The 13,351-nt window shown below is 41.9% G+C and overlaps 1 protein-coding gene across 2 annotated transcripts in view; it reads left to right on the top strand.

The window, feature by feature from the left end:
* The first annotated feature begins 12,900 nt into the window (after positions 1 to 12,900).
* The window catches only part of Znf532 (zinc finger protein 532), a 106,599-nt gene continuing 106,148 nt past the window's right edge, over positions 12,901 to 13,351 (top strand). The window contains exon 1 of one of the 2 annotated variants that reach the window (XM_048806142.1): positions 12,901 to 13,243. The gene's annotated coding sequence lies outside the window, so the exon portion shown is untranslated. The remainder of the gene's footprint in view (positions 13,244 to 13,351) is intronic. The other variant, XM_048806140.1, reaches the window with a different exon arrangement.

Genomic DNA, 13,351 nt, shown 5'->3' with positions numbered 1-13,351 from the left:
GCTTGCAAATTTGGTCACCATATGTCAATGAATGATTGGAAAAGGAGCTGCTACTGAAAGCAGTTCTCCTGGAAAGGCAGGAATAACTCCTAGGATACAGTACAAGGAAGACTGTAGCCCTCCTGTGAGAAATAGATGCAACACAGGCAGAAACAGCCAATAGGCCTCTGGTCATTTAAAACATTGGACAGGGAGCTGGGGTTGTGGCTCAGTGGTAGAACACTTGCCTAGCAGGTGTGAGGTACTGGGTTTGATTCTCAGCACCCTATGTAAATAAATGAACAAAATAAAGGCCCATCAGTGTCTAAAAAATAAATAAATAAAAACATTGAACAGAAGTCCTGAGCATCTAAAACATCCTAAAAGGCCGGGCGTGGTGGTGCAGGAGGATCACAGGTTCAAGGCCAGCCTGGCCAACTTGAGAGATCCTATTTCAAAATAAAAAGGATTGCAAATGTTCCCTTGGGTTCAATCCCTACTACCAAAGCCTAATAACTGAAGATTTTGCTGTATTCTAGAAGAATTATTGGAAGTATAAGGCTCTGTTTAGAATATAGCTTGCCCATTAAAATAGGAGAATGGTTTAGAACCTTTTGAAGTAATGTGCTATCAGACCATCACAGTGGATTCACAAGAGGCCCAGGGTGAAACAGCCCAGTGCATGAGAGCTCTAAATTGCAGTGCCAACCTGCCTGGCTGCCTAGATCTTGCTCCTGTTTTGACTTTTTCTTTTTTCTTTGTAGGGAGGGTTGTTTCTGAGATCCTTGAAATTTTCTTGGCAGATTTCCAGTAGTTATTCTTCCCAGTTAACCTCATTGTCTTCCTGTATTCTTGGTATTTGGACATTTACTTCAGGATATCCCGAGATGTGCCAAGCATGCTGGCGCACACCTGTAAGCCCAGATACTCTGGGCAGCTGAGGCAGGCGGATTACAAGTCCAGAGTCAGCCTGGGCAACTGAGGAGACTGTGTTTCAAATTAAAATAAAAAGGGCTGGGAATGTAGTTCAGTGATAGCGTGCTTGTCTAGCATGTGCCAGGCCCCGGATTCAATCCCCAGTACCGAAAACAAACAAATAGCAAAAACACAACTAAAAACTAATATGGCTAAGTTACAGCAGAGCTTAAAGGAATTTTTAAGGGGAAAAAAGCATGCATGACAATTTATTTGCATAATGTCATTATGTGTGTTGATGTGCATGTGTTTCTCCCTCTAGGGATATGGATCAAGAAGAAGAAGAAAAAGAAAATGTGATTTCCTTCTGAGTGAGAACTCTTAAAGTTCCAGCTGTGGCAAGAGGCATTTATTATTCTGCTGCTGAATACAAAGGTGTGTCTTCAGGACTTTAACCTGTTTTCTGGCTTCCTGCCTCTGGAAAATGCCTGTGAGAAGAATGCCATGGGTCACAGGAGTTACTTAGTTAAGTAAATACACCAGTGATTGGGAGAGAATGAGAAAGTATTGTCTAAGTAACTGAGTCAGAACTAACAATGATCAACTGTCAGAACATCCGGTGAGGCTGCCCCAGCCAGCACCTTCCAAGTGTGCAAGTACGTTAAAGATCCGCAGTGGAGAACTGTATTTGATGGACAGAGTTTTGTCTTCCTGTGTATAGAATCAGAGCTCACTGGATAGTGAGAGTAAGCGCAGGTTGAGAAGGAAGGGTAGAGTCATAGGAGGAGATACTTAGGAGGACAAGGAACGGATGGGGGTCCGTTAGAAAAGGGGGGATTGTTTTCACTGCCAGATTTATAGCTCAGTTCTGATTTGTTAGTTGGATTTGTAAGCTGCTTTTTTTTTGCATGGGGTTTGGTAGTTTGGTACGTAGTGGTCTTAATCCAATATCTGGACCAGAAAGTAAATATTTGCATCCTCAGAATCCCCGTTACAATTGAAAATTTTCCGAGGAGGCAGTGGAGGCCAGATGGGAATGTGGCATGAATTGCCCAGTTAGCATGGAAATCCTCAGCCAGTGCTGAATGAGTCTGTGCTTTTTTCCTCATCATTTTTGAACCCTTGTGAGTACCTACTGTATGCCAAGCCTCACAAGGCCCTGACATCAGATATTGGGAATTTGGAACAATGAATCCAATAGACATATCTGTGCCCTCATGGAGTTTGCAAGTGAAAGAAAGGAATTAAATATGCAATATAGCTGAGAGTGGTGGCCCCTGCCAGAAATCCCAATGACTCTACAGGAGGATTGCAAGTTCAAGGTCAGCATCAGAAACTTACTGAGGTCCTCAGCAACTTAGCAAGACCCTGTCTCAAAGTAGAATATAAAAAGGTCTGGCGATATTGCTCAGTGGTAAAGAGGTCCTGGGTTCAATCCTGAGTGTAAATAAAATAATTAATAAATAAGCAATATAATTAGGGTTGCAGATTTAGCAAATAAAAAGCAAAATAATCAGTTAAAATGGATTTCAGATAATCATTGAATAATTTTTAGTATAAGTATGTCCAGTGCCAGGGATTGAACCCAGAGCCTTGTGCATGCTATGCATATACTCCAACACTGAACTGCATTCCCAGCCCCCAAGACTATTTTGTCTGGCAACCTTAAACATATAGTGTCTGATAATAGAAAGTGCTAAGGGACAAATAAAGCAGAGAAAAGGGCTAGCTAGAAATGAAAAGGTACAATGTTAGTTAGGGTAGTCATGGATGCTCCTTCTGGAAAGTTACAATAGAGCAGAGACATGAATGAAATGAGGAAGGGAGCCAGGCAGGTATTGGCTGGCAGGGGCAGGTGGGGGTTGGGGGCACTTCTTTCTTAGTCCATTTTCTGTGACTATAACTGAATAGCTGAGACTGTGATTTATAAAGGAAAGAGATTTATTTAACTCATGGTTATGGAGGCTGGAAGTCCAAGATTAGGCAGTAGGCACTCACAAGTGTTGATGCATTTGGCAAGAGCCTGTGTTGCATCCTCATCTTGCAAAAAGCTGAAGGGCAAGTGGTTATGCGCAGCAGAGAAAGCTGAGGAAGCCCTAACTAAACCCTCCTGTGAGGTCCCACCTCCCAACTTGCTGCATTGGAAATTAAGTGTCCAACACAAGAACTTTTGGGGGGACACATTCAAAGCCTAGTAGTATTCAGGAGAGCAGGGGCAGTTTTGTAGAGACCCTGAATTCCAATTCTGGTGTCCAGGAAGTGGGTTCGGTGCCCAGGAAGCATATAATAACTGAAATGCCTTGGTATGATTCTGAGTTGGGTCCACAGTTTCATTAGCCATTCATATTTTATTCTAATTATATGAAGAGCTTTTTTAAGTCTAAGGGTTGGAGGTGGAAAAGGAAGAAGAATGGGAAGGAAACAGGTAGATGGGAACTTGCTGAGTGTGGCATGAGAATGGAGTTCAGTCTCAGTCCATGCTGGAGGCTGTGAAGGGCCCCTCTGGGACACTGTACTAGTACCTTGCTCCATGCTAGAGAACACATGGGGTCTGAAAGCAGGAAGGGACATTGGATGGAAGGGCTGCTTTAAATCCCAACCTAGTTTGATAGTGTGAGCAACTCTATCATCGTTATGAGAACATGATTGCTCCACAACAGGAGGATCTATTGTCATGATCATCCCAATTTCCCCCAAAGTGCTCTGGACAACAGATAAAGAATGGTTTTCCAGGGCTGGGACTGTAGCTCAGAGGTAAAGCGCTTGCCTGGCATGCGTGAGGCACTGGGTTCAATCTTCAGCACCACATAAAAATAAATAAATAACTAAAATAAAGATATTGTGTCCATCTACAACTAAAAATATTAAAAAAAAAAAAAAAAAGAATGGTGTCCCAATGCTGTTGGGTTTCCAATGAATGTGGAGATCTACAGCTCTAAGGCAAAGGGAGGCCTTCCCTGTTTCATATTTGTCAATGAGCTTTTCCTATTTGATTGTAAGGGCATATTTACATCTTAACTAGGATAGTAAAAAATTTTATTTTGTGATATTGTAGCAGAATCAATCAATATCTCTCCCCCCACCCTCGGTCCCCTTCTCTCCATCCTTCTCCCCCCGACTTTCTCTCACTGGGAATGAACTTAGGGCTTTACCACTGAGCTATGTATACCTCCAGCCCCAAGGAACACACCTTTTGACAGAAGGACCTTTGCTCTTTTAGAGAAAGAAGACCATGGGGGTTTTACATGCCTTTAATATGGCAGCTTTCCCCCCCATGTGTGGGTGCTAATGCCTGAACCTCTGGCAGGCTGAGCCCACACTATACCACTGAGATACAACCCCAGCTTGCACTTACTAGATAAACCTTGGTTGTCCAAAGACTGTTAAAAAGAGTGATTATTGGGCTGGGGATGTGGCTCTAGTGGTAACGCGCTCGCCTGGCATGCGTGCGGCCTGGGTTCGATCCTCAGCACCACATACAAACAAAGATGTTGTGTCCGCCGAAAACTAAAAAAAAAAAAAAATATATTAAAAAAAATTCTCTCTCTCTCTCTCTCACTCTCTCTTTTAAAAAAAAAGAGTGATTAGTTATGAAGTCTCTGTAATAGATCAGATTTAGATAACTGCTTCAATAATAGATAACTGCTTCAACTGAGGTGTTGACTTGACAGGGCTAGGGCTGTAGGAAGAAGCGGTAGGCCCCTTTCTTGGATGTGGAGGGAGGAGCGGAAAGTGAGGAAGCAGGAATGGAAGGAGTGCATGAATGGCATTAAATGACATGGAGTGGAGGAGGAGGTACATTTTGGGCTTCCTGGGTTGGAGAGGTTTTAGGACATCTGTCTGTTACTTGTGAACTCATCATGATCTGGAATTAGGGGAGAGAGCAGACATAGAAACACAGATTTGGGGATCACTTGAATACATTTGAAGGCCTTCTGGGCAGGGTGGCACACATCTGGAATCCCAGCAGTTAGGCTAAGCAGGAGGATTGCAAGTTCGTGGCCAGTCTCAGCAATTTAGTGAGACCCTATCTGAAAATAAAATTAAAAATGGCTGGGATGTAGTTCAGTGGCAAAGTGCCCCTGAGTTCAATCCCCAGTACTGGAGTGGGGGTGGGGCTGGGGAGAAGAACTGAAGCCCTGAGAGCAAATATGTTTCTTTGGGAAATGGCAGGTTTGGACATGAAGATGGAACCTTGAGACAAATCCCTATTTCAGAGAGAAATGCAGAAAAATCATTAGGGAAGAAAGAGTGAGAAGAAATGGCTTTATGGAAAGAGGGCAAGAACTAGGTGTGGGGGGTGCCCACCTATAATCCCAGCTGCTCTGGAGATTGAGGCAGGAGGGTCACAAGTTCAAGGTCAGCCTGGACAACCAAGTGAGACTCTGTCCCAAAATAAAAAATAATAAAAAGTGTTGGGGAATGCAGCTTAGTGTTAGAGCAACCCCTGGGTTCAATCTCCTATAATTCTATAAAAGAGAGAGAGAAGGAAAGAAAGACAGACAGACATACAGACATTAGGGAGATGTCATGGAAGCTAAGGGAAGAGGAAGCTAGCTCTTGTCATGGAAGCTAGCTCTTGCCTAGTTTCCATAAAGCCATTTCTTCTCACTCTTTCTTCATCAGTGATTTTTCTGCCTTTCTCTCTGAAATAGGGATATGTCTCAAGGTTCTATCTTTGGCCCTCTTCATGTCCAAATCTGAATTTCTTAAAGAAACATCCGAAGGGGCTGTTGCAGAGTGCCCCACGCAGAACTAAAGTGGACAGCCTCTCCGATGAGAGGGTTATGCAGAATTCATTGAGCGAGGTGCCATAGAGGGTCCTGAGGGGAAGGATTTGTATTCCCTTTAACTTAATTTGCTTTGGGGATGGTAGGAGGAGGATGGACTCGATGAGAGTGGACAGACAGGCAGCACCTTCAGGGCTGGGTCAGTGCTTCCAGACAAAGCCCCTGAGGGTGGCGTGGGGAACAGCGTGCCTGGACGAGGCACTGGTGTGGTTTATGCTCTAAATTTTTTTATTATGTTACCATCAAGTCGACTTAACACTCACCATCTGGGATGGACATGTCAGAAGAAAGGGGAGAGGAGCCACGCTGCCCGAGAGGGAGGATGCGGGAGCTCTCTGTAACGTGGCAAAATCTAGACTCTGGGTCCATCTGTTCCAAGGCTGACGTGGAAACACAAACCTGGACTGTTCTCAGGGCCTTTTCAAACACAGCATGAACATGATAGATTTTTTTTTCTCCTTTTTTTTTTTTTAAAGCAGAATGAACGTATTTAGGGCCATATGCATTTAATTTCCTCAAATTTAGACTGCTGGAGAAATGAAAGTATAGTTTAGGTTTCACTATGTAGAGCAGAGTTAAACTTGTCTACCCGGGCAATTTTTCTAACGTGTGGCCTTTACCTTTTTTATGGTACATCATGACTTTAGTAAAAGAAAAAAAAAATTCACTATTCATCTAAATTTCTCACTTATTTACTCACTTATAAAATAAGCTTATAAGAATTTCTTATACATTAAATACTGGTAGTACTAGCCTAATATGTTATGTGCATTACAAAGTAAACACAAAAATAGAAAGTAAAGCTGGAGGAATAGCTCAGTACACATGCTTTATATCCACCAGGCCCTGGGTTTGATCCTAAGCCCCCCCAAATAAATAAATAAATAAAAATAAAGAAGATTGAAATTGAAATTATGATCGATTAAATATCATTAAAGTTAATTTTTATCAATACAAAGTATTTTGCTCTCAAAGATCTTAATATTTTGGACTCAGTATGATTGAACATGCTTCTTTTTTGGAAATCTTAGTATAATGCATTGCGATAAAACGATTTGAAGATCTCAACCTGGCTTGTTTTAAAAACTGTCATGAGAAAAGATGTCTCACAAAGTTTTGTAATAAAGTTTTGGAAGAGATGGATTATTTTCACCATTTACTTAATGTAATACTAACTTTTCAATCTCATCTACCAACTATGCAAAAGGTTTAGTTGAGTTTTGACTGGTAAATTGGTGTTTCCTGTAATCAAGTATTTTTGCAATGTAAATTGCATTCAGTGTTTTTTTTTTTTTTTTTTTTTTTTTTCATCTGGTACTGAGGATCAAACTAGGGATGCTCTACCATTGAACTATACCCCCAGCCCTTTTCATTTTTATTTTGAGACTGGGTCGCCCAGGATGGCTTTGCTGATCCTCTTGCCTCAGCAACATCTGTAAAATTCTCTTTCAACAGCATGAGTTTCTTCCTAAAGGTAATTTCTTCTTTGTGGTGGTAAAGATATTATTTTTACCTCAAAGGGACAGCTTTAACGTTTTTGATCACACACACACACACACACACACAAAATACCCTTCTGGCAGCACATTATGGATTATGGACCACACTTCTGAAGAAAAAAATCAGCAAATTCAAAAGTCTGCTCTGTTTTTTTCTTTTTTTGTGGGGGGTGGGGCACTGGGGATTGAAACTAGGGGTGTTTTACTGCAGAGTTCATCCCCAATTTTTCTTTTAATTTATTATTTTGAGATAGGGTCTTACTAAGTTGCCCAGATAGTCTTGAACTTGAGATATTCCTGTGCCTACTTCTGCTAAACTTTTTATTTAGCAGTTCATTTGAAAAAAAAAAAAAAAAGCATTTCCAGGTGTGTTAGCATTGGAACAGTATCAAGCACTTACCCTGAGCAGCAGCATGTTAGAAATAGTTGTATTTTTCTTTAAACAGTTGAGCAAACCTCCCACACTCAGTAATTTATTCTAATACATGTTTCTTTAAATCTATAGCAATATTTTCTAAGCATCTTTCAACTGTTTGCTGACAAATGAATCTACTTTACTTTGCATTTTATATATTTTTAAAAACTTTTCCAGGAATAACCAACGTGGCTTTTGGTCTTTTGGTATTAAATAAGAAACCTCAAAAAAGCTTCAAAATATTTATTACTAAGTTTAGCAGAGAATTGTAAAGTATTTGATCGTATTTTATCTTTAAATGTCATTAAAACAAACAAAAAACCCTGTTCCTGATAAAACTGATGTTCCAGTCACTTAATTTTTAAATATCTTGCTAATAATGATGGTACAGTGGAGACCCCAGTGGGCCTGAGTGTCATTGTCCCTGCCCTCACGGGCTTCTTGTCCTTTGGAAGACAGAGTCAGCTAAATCTCAGGTTTCATGTGAAAAAAAGCAACCTAGCAACACATGTCAGGGCACCCAAACCCGGTTTGTATGTGTGGGGAGGTGAGTGAGGGAGACTTCTCTGCTTGAGTGACAGACATTTAGACCTGAAGGTTTGCAGGCATTAGATGGAGGAGGTGGGGAAGGTGGAGAGACTCATTCAGAAAGAGGGAGCAACATCTGTGCAGGCTTGACGGAGGAGGAGGAAACAGGCCACAGGCAAGAGAACAGAAAGTTCAGTAAGTCTGGATCTGGGAATGTGAGCAGGAAGAGGCGAGGGAGGGGGATGGGGAATGGGTGGAGTCGGGAGACCAGTTAGGGACAAATTCTTTTTTTTTTTTTTAAGGTTTTTAAAATTTATTTATTAGACATTGATGGGCCTTTATTTTATTCATTTATTTATATGTGGTGCTGAGAATCGAACCCAGTGCCTCACACATGCTAGGCAAGCCCTCTACCACTGAGCCACAACCCTAGCCCCACAGGGACAAATTCTAAACTGAGGTGACGGGACTGAGTTTCAGATTGGGTGACAGCTGTGGAGAGGAGGGATTGGGATCAATGCAAGGGAAGTAGAGTCTGCCCAGCACATGCTGATGGGGGTAGATGAGAGGAAATAAATAACATTTTCAGAGAAAGCAGTAGCTGAGATGGGGGATCTGGTTAGGTGAGTGCGTCAGGCTGAATTACCCACAAGTAGACTGAGAAATCTCTGGAGATAAACCTGTGAGGGAGTGAGCAGGCAGGTTTAGAAAGAAGTTGACACAATGCTATGGTGACTAAGGCCAGAGCCAGTGGATGAGGAGCTGTGGAGAGTGGGTGGCTCCTTAGGGTTGGCCCAAACTCAGGGAAGAGGGGCAAGGCTTTCTATCTCTTTTTCAGCCAGAGTGAAGGATGTGGAAAATAAGCCCAAGGACTTTCCCCCGCATCCATAGCTGTTCCCCCACCTGCTTTATGGGGGTAAAATTGAAGTTTTTGTCATTTAAAGGTCCAGACCTCAACTAGAGTTAAGGAACACCAAAGGAACTGACTGGCACCTGGACCCCCCCCACCACACACACACCCTAATGGGTCATCTGACCCCAATACTATAAGCCCCAGGTAATTCCCTATTCACATTCTTGGCCCATCCTAATGGATCTGCGGGACCCCAATACAGTGAACCCCAGGAATGAACCCTGTTCTTTCCCACCCTGAGGGAGGCAGGCCTATATGACCCAGATCTTGCTTAAGGCTACCGCCGTTTTCTGTCCCCAAAATGAGCCATGCCAGGCATTCAACCCATTGATTTCCTCACTCAATCCTGAATAAAGAAAAGCTTGCTGATCTGAAGTTTGCTGCTCATCTCCTTTATCATGGTGCCTCATTTGTGCTAACACAGAGGTTGGCTGCTCTTTGGGAAGGGGTGCACTGCTGGGTGGGGCAGATCCCAAGAGCTGTCATAAGAAAGTGGCCAAAGCCCTTTGCAGTGAGAGACTCAGCTGTGAGTGGTCAGAAACTATCTTTTCCAGCAGCTTAGAGTTGGAGGTGAATTCCTTGAAGAGAGACCCAGGACAGAAAACTTCAGTATCTGATATCATGGCAAAGATCTTAAGTTTAATTTAGGACATTTACTTTCAGGTTCCTGTGGGTTTGGTTAGCTCCTGTCAACAATGGGATGTGCAAAGCATTGTGTATGGATGGAGCTGTTGGGATGCTAAGACACATGCATGGTGTGCAGGTGGTCTCTGTATCCCGTAAGATCCTTGAGATTCCTTCTCAAGAGGAACTCAATCCCCAAGTGCTGTGGGTCCTCTTCTTTTTCTGGTTGGTCCTCAAAGGATTAAGCCTGATGGCTCTTCCGTTTCTCAGACACCTTCCTAACTGCTTCTTTCTCTGTCCCTCCTCTTGGATTTAGAGGCTGGGAAACAAATCCAAACCCATTCCTTTTAGGGAAGCCCAGCTGTGATGTGAAATTTTACAAGGGTTAGTAAGTCTTACAAGGTTCTCAACAGACTTTTTCTTTGGGCCATAGTTTCTGAAGATGACTCTTAACTGCTATCCCAAACCTGGTACTTCTGGCTTTCCTTTAATTCCTGAAGGTTTTGCTTATGGAAACTATCCACTTTCCTTTGTCTCTACCCTCTCTTTCCTTGGACAAGGCCAGCTTTCCAGCATTTAGGCCTAAAGAGACAGCAGGAGGTAAGAATGAATGGATCCAGCCAGTAGCCAGGACTTAGGAGGTCATTCAAATATCCAGGGGCCTCCTAAATAATGCCCAACTCTGAGCCCAACCCCCACCCCTGCAGGTCTCCCAGAAAAAGTCCTTTGTGGGGTTTCCAAATTGAGGCTCAGAAAAGGAGAGGCAGTTTTGCTATAGAAAGTCTATTTATGAAATCACTAACAAAGGATAAGGCAAATTCTTTCCTCAGTCTGTTTCTGGCAGGCCGGTAATAAATTAAACCTGGTTATGATTTCTTCCAGGGTATGTTTTTGGAAATTTAGAAAAAAATCCTAATTCTTTCAATAGGTTGATGTTTAAAAAGCCACTCTGCTGCAAATCTTGAAATTATTATTCTACGGTCAAACATTGTAATAATTCCTTTAGAAATATGCTAACAAATTTTACATGTTAACCTCTCTATAAATACCTAGGCCTAGCTTGATTTTTAGCTAAAAAATGTGCAGCTCAAGTCTTGGGGCTGCTCAGTTCAGGAGTACTTTGCAAGGCCTTTGATGGTGAGATAAAGAAAAGCCTTTTCTTTCTCCACTCGCCCCCCCCCCCACTCCCCTTCAGGAACACACCTTTTGTGTGCTCTGCCTGACAAAGGAATTTCCCAATTTCATAGTGGAATTTGGAGGGAAAGAATGCTTCTACAAAGCCGGCTTCCAACCACAAAAGACTTAAAAAAAAAAAAAAAGAATCTGGGATTTTGCAATACACTGATTGGAGGAATAACCAAGACATTGATAGTTAGCAATAAAAACAGCAACAACAAAATCCCAAAGGGTTTGGAATTCCTTTAGTTTCTATTTGGCATGTGAATCATATGGTTTCTTTGTTCTGCCCTTCCCTATCTGCTACATTCAGATAATAGTTATATTTCATTTTTGTAGTCAAATTACTGTTTTATTGTTGTTCAAAGTATACTGGTACACAAGATAGCTTTGCATATGTAGAACAATACAATGAACCTTAATTTTTTTAAAAATATTTTTTATGGCAGAGGGGTAGTGTCTTTTTTTAAAACTTGGAATAAAAGCTTCTTCAGCTGAGAAATTCGATGATTTTTGCAGAATGGACTAAGATGGATGCTTTGCTTTTAACTGTTGAGTCAACCTGGCAAAGGAACATCTCTGAAATCCTTGTAAAGATAGAACTGAGATAATCTGCTAGAAATGATTATCTTTTACTTTTTGGTTGTTTGTGGAATTGAAAAGCAGAGGCAATGTTATCAGTTGCTGTTTGTGCGAATGAAGAATTGTGCTTTTTAAATCAAATTTCCTCCAGACTACGGTTGATCAAAACATTGGGTTATACAGAGCTCTGCTTCTACAGTATTTGACATTTTGAAGCCACGAGGCAGTTGTAGAAGACTGTAGAAGACTCCTAATGATAAGCAATTCAGTCTTTGATTTTGGGAGTACAACTCTTGTCACCATTCAAATGCTGCTTTGCTGTGCTTTCCCCTCTAAGAGAATGGGGGAGGGGCAACAGAATTTTAAGTAAACAAAGATTCCAAATCCATGAAAGCTAGGATTTACTATGGCACGTAAATTATGAAATTCCATACATTGTAATATCCCCAGCCCATCAAGATTTCAAATGAGCAGGTCCTTGTATGCTCTTTAGTGCACATAATGTTTTTTACATGCATATTAATAAGGGCCCACCTTTGGGAGAAGAAAAAAAGCCTTCTTTTCAAATGAAATCAAGCCCAGGTAAAGTTGAAACTCAACACACAGAGTAGTGGCATTGTTTTCCAGCTAAAAGAAGATGAGAGTTTCAATTTCATCATCTTGGAACAATGATAAATGTGCTGGCAAAATTTGCAGATTGTACATAGGTCTTTCTAAACGTGTGTAAATATGTAGCTGTGTATTCCAACTTCTGTGCAACTCCAATTTGCTGTTTGAAATTAAAGACAACTCTTCTGTGAGACAATAATTTGGGTTGTTTGCATGAGAAGTCCTAAAGAGCAAAAACGCTACTTGAAATTTACTTCAGTGTTAGAGAACAATGGCTTCCTCCATGAGAGTTAATGCAAGAGGGGAATACTGACATTTAGAATGAAACTTTTGTGCACACTTTGCAGACATTAGCCAATCAATATAATTTAAAATAAAACATATGCTGGGAGTTTTCGCGGCTACTCCAGTCTATTAGTGTCTTCAGAGTCGGATCAAACAGGAGTGAGCCTTTTGGGAAGGTAATGGTGACATTTTTTCAGCTCCTTCCATTTTGTCCTATTTCCAGCGTTCAGCACAATTACTTTGACATGGGGGTTTGTCTCTCATTTTAAAATCCTTTCAATGGAGTACACGTCTGTGAACAATGTAGGAACCAGGGCACGGGGCTGGAAACAGCACACTTCATCTGGAATGGAAATACATTGTCTCGCTCTCGGATGGGCTCCGAGTATACCCCTCGTGGCCTTTGGTGGGTTTATGTATGTATCGTTTTGTGTTCTGTAAGCTATGAGCACCTGCTGTATGTGCTTGTTACATTTGAACACCATCTCCCTTCGAGAATTTAAAGATCCAGCTATTACATCTTGTTTACTCAATATCATTCCCCCATTTAAAAAAAAAAAAAAAACCCTACATGAACTGAACATGCCATGTTTCAATCTGGCCCCAGTGGCTTTTTCTCTGAAAGCAAAACGTGTGTCTTTTACACCAGGGCTTTCTCCCCACCCCAGGGGGTGTCTTCCATTCTTTTGTGGCTCAGTTTAAGGCGAAAAGGGCTCCAAACCACTAACTAACCAGAGGAGAGCCCCTTCCTTCACCTCCAGGGAGGATTTCAGACTCAATTTATCCGAAGATAGCGTGCTCTCTTCTTACTTATTTGCCACCATTACGAGGAGAACAGAACACCACCTTGGCTTCAAGATCCTGGGTAGAGAGAGGCTCACGGTCTTTTTCAACCATCTTTGGCGAGGCCTTGCTTCCTTCCACTCGAGTAAGTCGCGGCTTGGGGCCACGGAAAGGACTGGGTGAGAGTCTGAAATGTCGTTTGAAAAAAAAGCAGCCCTCCCTCCGGCCCCTCACCACCACCACCACCCGCTCT

The sequence above is a fragment of the Marmota marmota genome, unplaced genomic scaffold (genome assembly GCF_001458135.2).
Source record: "Marmota marmota marmota unplaced genomic scaffold, marMar, whole genome shotgun sequence".
NCBI lineage: Eukaryota > Metazoa > Chordata > Mammalia > Rodentia > Sciuridae > Marmota > Marmota marmota.
This window is presented reverse-complemented; position numbering and strand designations above follow the sequence as displayed.